Source organism: Ostrea edulis, chromosome 1 (assembly GCF_947568905.1).
Source record: "Ostrea edulis chromosome 1, xbOstEdul1.1, whole genome shotgun sequence".
Classification (NCBI taxonomy): Eukaryota; Metazoa; Mollusca; class Bivalvia; order Ostreida; family Ostreidae; genus Ostrea; species Ostrea edulis.
The window spans coordinates 14340566-14350996 of record NC_079164.1 but is presented as its reverse complement, the minus strand read 5'-3'; the positions used below and the strand labels follow the sequence as shown (position 1 = coordinate 14350996).

The 10431-nt window shown below is 35.4% G+C and overlaps 2 long non-coding RNA genes across 2 annotated transcripts; both read left to right on the top strand.

Moving 5' to 3' along the window:
• Positions 1-4009: 4009 nt before the first annotated feature.
• Positions 4010-5992, top strand: LOC125661007 (uncharacterized). The gene is made up of 2 exons (XR_007364621.2): positions 4010-4126; positions 5590-5992. It is a non-coding gene; the product is annotated as an uncharacterized LOC125661007 (long non-coding RNA).
• A 994-nt stretch (positions 5993-6986) lies between these two features.
• LOC130051220 (uncharacterized) lies at positions 6987-8866 on the top strand. The gene is made up of 2 exons (XR_008799633.1): positions 6987-7282; positions 8462-8866. It is a non-coding gene; the product is annotated as an uncharacterized LOC130051220 (long non-coding RNA).
• Positions 8867-10431: the final 1565 nt, after the last annotated feature.

Below are 10431 nucleotides of genomic sequence, written 5' to 3'. Positions count from 1 at the left end.
TTAATTTATCGTGAGGATTGGTCATGTATAGTGTTGAAAAGTCATACGTTTTGATGTTGTTGATATGGGAAAAATTCTGCAATTTCAAGTTTACTAAAAGTACTTTAGAATTTTTTAGAATCCACAGTTGATTAACACCACTTTTGGCATATGTAGTCGCACAGTAAGTTTGAAGTTTCTCCTTCACAGCTGTTAATATTTTCGTGAGGAGGAAAGATAGGGACTTTGTTGAGCACTTACTGGATCCAGCAATGTATCTTTGTAAGGGTTTTTATGTAGTTTAGGAATCCAGTATAGGTATGGTAACTCATATTCATTCAACCCATTGACTGGGATATTTAATCTGTCTAAAACTGAAGCACGGTTTTGAAGAATTTCATCTTTTGAAAGGGCAGTTGGAGTATAAGTACGATTACCAAAAGTGGAATTAATGCCAAGTTCGTTTAAAATACAGTTGTAATAATGAGCCTTACAAACAAAGACAATGTTGTTGCAAGCTTTGTCAGCTGGAACCAAAACATATTCTTCATGTAACCTATCTAATTCTTTTCTCACTTTTAGTTTACTAAACACAGGAGGATAGATGGTACATACTTTTGTTTTGATATGTTTAATGCGGGATTTCAATATTCCTCTTAAGCTTTTAATCCATTCTGACAATGTATCAAGTTCTTTTTCATATTTAGCCCATCGTCTGGCATAATCTTTGACATAATTCATAATAGAGAGGAAGTTCTGCCGCCAATTAAAAGACCGAGGTTCTCTGTATTTAGGACCTCTTAGAATAAGTGATCTGAGGTCCTCATTTTCAACTATATCAACATCACCAGTAATGACATGTCCAGCTGGACTATAGTTGAAAGAAGATGAAGAACAAGAACACGTTGGTGGATTACGTATAAGATGGTCTATATCTAGCCACTGCAAAGTTTGTTTATAATCAAAAAGTTTGGATGCAATAGTAGAAGTATGTATAGCTGTAGGAAATACAGGGTGTAGACTTGAACTTGAAATAAGTTGGAATACACGACTGAACCCTTTTATGACGAAGAATATGACATCACATGCTCATGTATTTAATTAAGTCATAACATCATATGTTCATGTATTTAATTAAGAACAATGACATCACATGTTCATGTATTTAATTAAGTCATGACATCACATGTTCACACATTTAATTAATTCATGACATCGATCACATGTTCATGTATTTAATTAAGTCATGACATCACATGTTCACACATTTAATTAATTCATGACATCGATCACATGTTCATGTATTTAATTAAGTCATGCCATCACATGTTCACACATTTAATTAATTCATGACATCGATCACATGTTCATGTATTTAATTAAGTTATGACATCACATGTTTATGTATTTAATCAAGTCATAACATCATATGTTCATGTATTTAATTAAGCCATGACATCACATGTTCATGTATTTAATTAAGTCATGACATCACATGTTCATGTATTTAATTAAGTCATGACATCACATGTTCATGTATTTAATTAAGCCAGGACATCACGTGTTTATCTATTTGATTAAGCCATGACTTCACATGTTCATGTATCTAATAAACCCATGACATCACATTTCCATGTATTTAGTTCAGTCATTTGTGTGTTATCACGTGTTCATGTATCTATTGTGTGACATCACATGCTCATGTATCTATTGTGTGACATCACGTGTTCATGTATCTATTGTGTGATATCACGTGTTCATGTATCTATTGTGTGACATCACATGTTCATGTATCTATTGTGTGACATCACGTGTTCATGTATCTATTGTGTGACATCACGTGTTCATGTATCTATTGTGTGACATCACGTGTTCATGTATCTATTGTGTGACATCACGTGTTCATGTATCTATTGTGTGACATCACGTGTTCATGTATCTATTGTGTGACATCACGTGCTCATGTATCTATTGTGTGACATCACGTGTTCATGTATCTATTGTGTGACATCACGTGTTCATGTATCTATTGTGTGATATCACGTGTTCATGTATCTATTGTGTGACATCACGTGTTCATGTATCTATTGTGTGATATCACGTGTTCATGTATCTATTGTGTGTTATCACGTGTTCATGTATCTATTGTGTGACATCACGTGTTCATGTATCTATTGTGTGACATCACGTGTTCATGTATCTATTGTGTGTTATCACGTGTTCATGTATATATTGTGTGACATCACGTGTTCATGTATCTATTGTCTATCTACAACTTGTTCGTATTTATACCATTATATGTGGTTAATATTGTGTGTAGCATATTCAACTTTGTCTCATTTAAAGATTGTGTGCTTATTGACTATTGTATATCCCATGGGATGGCTGCTGGAATATTTTCTTTATAACAAAAATTCTGCCCTTGACATTTGATGATATCTTTATTTTGTTTGTGTGTCTATTTGTTTTACGTTCATTCAAGGTTTTTCTCCTCATATTTTAAGTCGTCACCAGCTGCACAGGGCCGTTGCAGTGAGGGTTCTTTATCATACTAAAGCCTACCGCGACATTGGAGCTCGGTTTTTTTAAAGGTCTCATCCAAAAGAACCACGACTCACTTCTAATGCCGAGGGTTTGTTTAAGGAGCACTCTTATTCTTACGTCATAGAACGAACACGGCTAAGGCACAAGCTTGGTTCGAACTCATGACTTCCCAGTCACAGTGAACGCTCCAAACACCGAGCCAACGAGGCTGGTGCATTTTTTAAATGATCATTGTTCATGAAATGGTAGGAGATTAGGGTGTCATATTTCTTGTTTCATTTAATTAAGTACCTCTACTTTTGAAACTTTTTACTTACCTTTCACCATGACTAGTGCCCTTTATAAAGAGTTAGTGATTTAATATTCCACTTTCACTCTACATTGGGTCTAATTAACACAATTAATAATATACTGAAGTGGATTTCTGTATTATATCCTTTATCCGACTCTTATTGATGTATCAGGCATGTTATATTGCATTAGGGATAACACACATGTATCAACTGGGTACTAATGCTTACATATGAAACTTGAAATACCACCAATGAGTGTATTACTCCCAAGAATTGCTCTTCACTGAGCATTGTCTTTACTTGATGTTACATGTTTATGCCCGGTTTGGTAATAAATACTATTCTATTCTATTCTTATATCCACTCTATTTTGCGAGACCCATATAATGCCACCAAACATTTAACCTTGTGACATTGATGTAATGCCTCTTAACTTACCTTTCAAAAACTTTAAAATTACACATTGATCATAACATTCAAAATAGATAGAGGGTACGATTTGACTAATAATTTTTCTTGTGAAAATATTATAGTTGCAGTTCTGTAGCTACCAAAATGTATGACCAGGATAGTAATGTTTTACCTACTTTTCAATTGCCACTGTATATAAAATGATAGGCAATAAAGCTTTCGTATATTTAATCTGTGTGTATACCTTGTAAAAAGACCTTTCTGTCTATTTTACCATATTTGACCTTCTACCTAGACATCGTTCTTCGACCAATCAGAAATGACTATTGCCAACAATATTTGGTCCCGTGGGAGTTAGGGTTAGAATAGGCCCTAAGTACACACCCTGCTTGTCATAAGAGGCGACTAAATGGGGCAGTCCTTTGGATGAGACCGCAACAACCGAGGTCCCTTGTCACAGCAGGTGTGGCACGATAAAGATCCCTCTCTGCGCAAAGGCCAAAAGTGCTGAGCGTAGACTTTGCACATGTACATGTTTTTTATGTAGCGAAATCGTTAACCTATTCACTGTTTTTTGTTTTTGTTTTACCACGAATGAATAATTAGTTGCATTAAGCTTTTGTTCACAACAAGTAGACTATATCGGCCATGACCCTAACACGTAAAAATGGAGAAAAACAGATCATTCTCAGAAACGTATAAAAATTCTGCCTGTGACAGATATTTGAATAAATTATCTATAAGTGGTTTCATACTCTGTCAATATAATTTTTTTAAACACATGCACTACTCTCGTCACGGAGTAGATTCATCACACAGTTCTTCACAAACCCCTCCCTCCCTATATAAACGCACTTCTGTAGATGACAACGAAGACTCCCGAACAAGACTTTTAACAGGTAAACATTTATTGTTTACAATATTTTGCATTTAGTTTTCCAGAAATTTCAAAACTTTAAGAATATGTAAAAGAGGTATTCCATAACATATTGTCAAAATGAAATATGTTGAAGTTGCAATTTTGGCATTTGTTAATATACACAGCAAGGAATGTTCTTAAATGTATTTTACTGTTTACTTCGCAACATTTCATTTTTTACAGGGGCTAACTAAGTCCGAACATTTTGTTACAGATCTATTGTTATTTTTTGGTCATTTGAGCTATAGTGTCTCTGTTTCAGTTGCGTGCAGATAGCGTAGTAATACTCTATTGATAAAATGGTGTGTCATTTGGACCAGTAGTTGTAGCACCCCCCCCCCTCCCACTCTAGTCCCTCCTCCTTTCAGTAGAATGATTTTCCCTCATGGGGAAAAACGTGACTTATAGAATTATCAACTCATCTTCGCTAGCTACACTCACTATAAGCTCACGGAGTACCTTACCCCGCTATGACCAAGTGTGAACAGAGACACTAGGCGTGGTTTGGGACGATGACAATCGGAGAAAAGTCGAGTGATGTACCGATAGGGATGATGAAAGTGTACTTTTTCTCTCGTGGTAAAAAAAATTGTCAATGCGTAAAAGCAGCTCAGTTTTGGCTTGTGGAATTTCTGGTTAGTATCATCCAAGTCAAAGGTATGATCTTGGACTAACGGATACACACACACACACACAAAAAAAAAAATGTCGAAAGTATTCCAAAGCATATATGATGCAGATTTCTCTCCGTCTCCTTCAAAGTCAAAATCATGAGCTTCATCAGTCTTCAGATCTTCGCTAGCCAAGTGACCAGTTCACTTATTCTCATCTTCATACTACCTACAAGAACCAATCACGCCACAGTCCATCTCCCTTATCAGAAAGAAAATATTGTGTATCAATATGATATCAGTCGAGAAAAATTAGAAAAACTGCGTTCTTTTTCAATATCGTCAAGGTTCCTCTTCCTAACACACAATTTCGACCTGTGGGTAGATATAGGTAGAAAACTAGATTGTTTTTCAATCAACGTCTATTTTTGCTCTCAATACTACCAGACTTTCATTTCATAGTTTAACTTCCATATAAAACGAATTGTCGCTTCGTGTAACAAACTATATGCATGTATCTAGCACAGGCACTCCTCATAAGCACATCCCTCTATATAAAGCGTGTACGAAATGTGTTCTTTCTCTTGGGAACCAAGTGAAACAACGCTAGATTTTAGAATATTTAATGTATGATATGCCACCAAAATCAACAAACCTTAAAAGACACGGATACAAAAGCACTGTATTCATCTTAGATGTTTTATTAAATGTGTGGAACCGGAGACACTGAAGTTTCTAGTAGGAGTTATCTCCCTGAACTTTTCGTTATGAACTACTATTCCCAGTAGCTCAATACGTCTTTCTATTGTGAAATTTTGCACCATCTTTTCAGATTTACCATGGACAGAAGAGAGTTGAGGAATTATGTTGACATGCCACATTTTCACCCAGAGAAAAATGTTGTCGAAGGAATAGATCTGTACAGAAATGGAAGACACATTCACGAAATTAAACACGACATCGATAAACACCCGGAACCAGCGAAAATCCGCACCCTCAGTGTTGGATCAGACGGGGGGACCACCTCGCCCATTGTTGGATCCCCCTCTTCAGTCATTGGATCAACAAAAAAGCATTTCCCGGAAAAACATACTGTTTGACCGCACGGTTCTACGTTATAATTAATTTGTGTTACATGTATGTTTAATCCATTTTGATCACTTTTAATAAATTTTTTAATATATCTATGTATACACTTTGTAATATATAGGCATATAAAATTTAGATTAATTAAAGTATGCGTTTGGCATTGTATATACTGTATATGTAAAACTGTTTTGTTGGACAAAAATGTTCTTTGTATTGAAAGAAGCAAATTTTCCAACAATCTTACTCACTTTGTTTACGTCCCATTCGAAAATGTTTCACTCACATAGAGAAATGTACATTTAAATACGCTATATACAAATCTATTACTTTCCAAAATATAGACTATGGGGTCCAGTTTACATCAGAAATAAATAACATACCCTGTATCCTGAAAATGTGACAATTTCTCAAAATGAAAAGTTATTTCAGTATATAATAGTCAATTGAAACGTAATATACTTTTTGCCGAAATGTACGGGGGTGGGGGTGGGGTATAGAGAAAATAAAAAAAAAATCACCATGACTGTCGTAAACAAAAGAGAACACCGCCGTTCAGTTTTTCCACAATAAACTACAGACGTCATCACAGTTTATCGCGCAGCTAGGTTAAGGACTTCCATAGTAAAATGTACTATAATCATGGGGTGAAATTGCACCTCAAATTCACAGGTATCATTACACTTGTTACGGTTAAAAAATTAATGAATTTGATCTAAGTATTCTCAAACATTTGCGTATTTCAATGGGGGGTTTGCCACTTTATAGCTCACCGAGCTTTGCTGATTAGCTCACCTGAACTTTTCAGATCGAAATGTGTGCGTTGTATGCTTATCTTTCTGTACTCTATGTGTAAACAATGGACCCCATGGGAGTTAAGAAAAACGATTCCGGTGATTGTCTATGTACAATGTGTCCATGAAAAGTATTCGCATTAACTGTGTACGAGGGGGGTGTTTATAACAAGCATTGATTATTTTACCATTAATATCTCATTAAAACACTGATCAGATATGGAATGGGGGGTTAGAACACCCCCCCCTTTCGTAAAAAAAAAAAAAAAATAATAATTAAAAAAACGCATTTTAATGGTAGACCCCCCCCCCCCCCTTTAAAAATTCCTGGATCCGCCCCCTGCTCAGTGTTGTGATCTCTGTATATTTTCGAAAATAATGTATTTGATAGCTGAAAATTGAAAATATTGAATGAAATTCGTTCACAAGTTATCATCTACAATTTTCTGAAAACTTCGTATATCTGTATATGAAACATGATACCTCTTGTGAAATGAAATCATTATGTACATATTGTTAATTTATCCTATTTCCCGCCAATCTTTCCTTCCCGTCATGCAATGGTGTAAATAAAGCGTCTGAAGAAAAGTTGTCATCCACTCAATCATTTGAATTTGATCTTTAATGCTAGAATTCTTTGGAGTGGTGAGTCAATTTTCACTGTATTTTTTTTTAAATAATATTTCATAAATGATTATCTTAAAGTTAAGGATAAATAATGAGCACTGATCAACTGTGTGCAGATTTCAGAAAGAGGGGGCCGGGGGTGGGTGGGTCGGAATATTTATAGGATGTGCCACAGGGATAATGTACTCCCACCACTATTTCATTCTAAGAAATACCTTTTTGCATTGATAAAACACCCTTTCTTTATTACCAGGACTTCGGCTGCAGCAAGTTCAGCTCACAAACATTACACAGCTAGTCTTCGAAATGAAGGAGTGGATCAAGCAATTTTTAAACAACACTTTTCAACACCTTGACTAAACGGATTTAGACCCCCCCCCCCTCCCCGCCGAAAACATTCAAAACAAAAGTAGCATTCTAGTTTGATTCCCCTCAAATTTCTCAACTTCCCACAATCAGGCGCGTAGCTACGTTTACGTCAAAACGCCCGGGCGTACACATAAAAAAAACCCCACCTATTAAATGCTACAAACATAGGTGAAAAATAAGTGTCTGCAGTATCTGCGGTACATTAGTCTCCCCCGGACCCCCTACCAGGGCCCTGCCCTGGACCCGCTGGGGGTCTTTCAAGAGCGGCCCCCAGACCCCTCGCCGTACACATTAATTAACTCAGGCTACGCCAATGACAATGCCTTAGGCCTCCCCTGGCCTGAGTGGATACGAGAAAAATAATTCAGATTATCAAAGCATTATTAATTTATGTATAGGTCTATAGCAACTAACCAGTAGGCCTAGAAGTTTTTATCGTAATGTCTTCCTTTAATTGGGCGCTTGTTTATCAAGTAATCAGTCTCCTTCGCCTTTTATCTCCAATATTTATTATAGTATTAATAAAATCTAATTTCAAAGCACCCCCCACCCTTTTTTTTTTCAAGGTGGAGCTACGCCGTTGTTATCAAAAGCTATTTTGGATAATTACAAATACATAGCACATATATTATATATACATTTGTAAAAATGGAAAGATTTGGCAGATTATTATGATTTATCAATCAGTCAAGTTACTGTTTATAAATTTTTGAACAATGATTAATATTACAATAAATTTCCTTGATATCTTTTTTGTCTTACGAAATCTCATTAGGCATTGGCCTATCAAATACAGTCATGTTCACGTGGTTTTTTCTTCTCTGTCAGTATGTTCAGAACAAAACATGGACCAACGAGAGTACAGAAGTTACGTTGGCATTCTGCACTTCAATCCTGGGAAAAACATCATGAATGGGGTTGACCTCTACAAGAATGGACGATTCGTAAACCAAATTAAACAAAAGATAGACAAAGAAATGTCCAGTGAGATCTCAAGAGTTCGCACAATGAGCATAGGATCTGGCGAGCCTGCCCCACCCCCAACTGGATCCTCCTCTGTTATTTCACAATCCTCATCCACCACAAGTTTGCCGTATTAGTTCAGTGTGTTTTCCCGTTCTCAGTAGCTCTGTGTGTTTGACATTTGAATTTCTATATTTATTTGTTAAGTTTCAAATGGACCTCATTTATATAGAGCAATGTATTTTAACAATAAAATGATTTTCAGTTTCATATTTCTGTTGACAATTTTAATTTGGGACAACACAAACTAGACATAATAAGTATTCTTAAAAGTAACAGGGGGTACCTTCAACGTTTTCACCCCTTCCTACTCCCCCCCCCCCCCCCCCCCCCCCCCCCCGAACTACTTTTCTTCACAGCACGTATCAACACTTCGCCGCGAGTTGCATCCCTTTGCGGGAAGCCAAATGGGATTACCGTAGTCTCGTTTTCCCCAGACTAGATCGCTCTCGAGACTTTGCACGAGCTCGTGCAAAGTCTTGAGAACGAGAGTCTGAGGAAAGTGAGACTAAGTGTAATTAGAAATGTCAAAGCTACAGATAACAAAATTACAAAGGCCCACATAGGAAAATGCAATTTTTCACCACAAGATGGCGCACATTCACGTCTATTGACATCATAACGAAACAGTATGTCACTACGCGGAAAATGTCCTGCTATTTTGTAGTCTACTACCCCTGTCAAGTCTATATGTATCAATCTGCTTGTCACTTAATTATTTATTGATTTTCTTTGATAATATCATATAGAATGTACACTGAATATTAAAGAGTATGCTTTTAAGTCTTAATTTCAAATCCAGCTAACATTTGAAATAATTTTCATAAACAAATAAGATTTTCAGTATATGTTTTGCATTTTAATTTTTTTGATAAACCTGCAGTTTTTTTTATAAACATTTCTGATGGATAAATCTTAAGATATAAGTAATCAAAATTTTGACTGAAGTCTTGGGGCCTGGTCTCCAATTTTAGTTGAAGATGAGAATTTATATTTGCTGATATTTTGTGTAAAACCACGAAAGAAAATTTGTATCTCTGTGAATCTTAATGGGGGATAGTACAGTTTACTTTGGTACTGATTAAATCTATCGTTGTTTGCGAAAAATATTCCCAAATTTGACGATATTTGACATCTTTGGTCAAATATTAACGCTGCTAAAACAAGTTTAACACCCTCTCCGTATTTTTCAGGTAAATCTGACAAAGTTTTTTTTTTCTCTGAAATTCATTTTTATTTCAATAATTGGGCATCGAAGCGATTTTTAATTCAAGTACAAACCTGGTCATGTGAGTAATACGACACTAAACGACTCTGGAACATTAAATATTCTTAATTTCGTCTAATTAACAAGTTGCCACCCCTTTAAAAAGAACTGCAATACATGGACCATATAAGCATGTGTTTCTAGAAACACAAACTGTTAATTAATATTCTAGGTTGAAATGAATAATAAAACAGATTTTAAAATGTTATTGTTGAATTTGTAATGAAAGATATGGAATATTGTCATAAATGATGTCCATTTTAAGATATAAACAAAAATATATTACTAATTAATTTGCTGAGTTTATTACTAATTAATTTGCTGAGTATATTACTAATTCCTTTGTTGAGTATATTACTAATTCCTTTGTTGAGTGTTGTTGAGCGTTTGTTGACAATACATTATTAATTTCTTTGCTGAGTATATTACTAATGTTTTTGTTGAGTGACAAATATTTATTTATGAGGGGAATGTTACCTACATGTTTTAGATTCTTCAATGATAACTT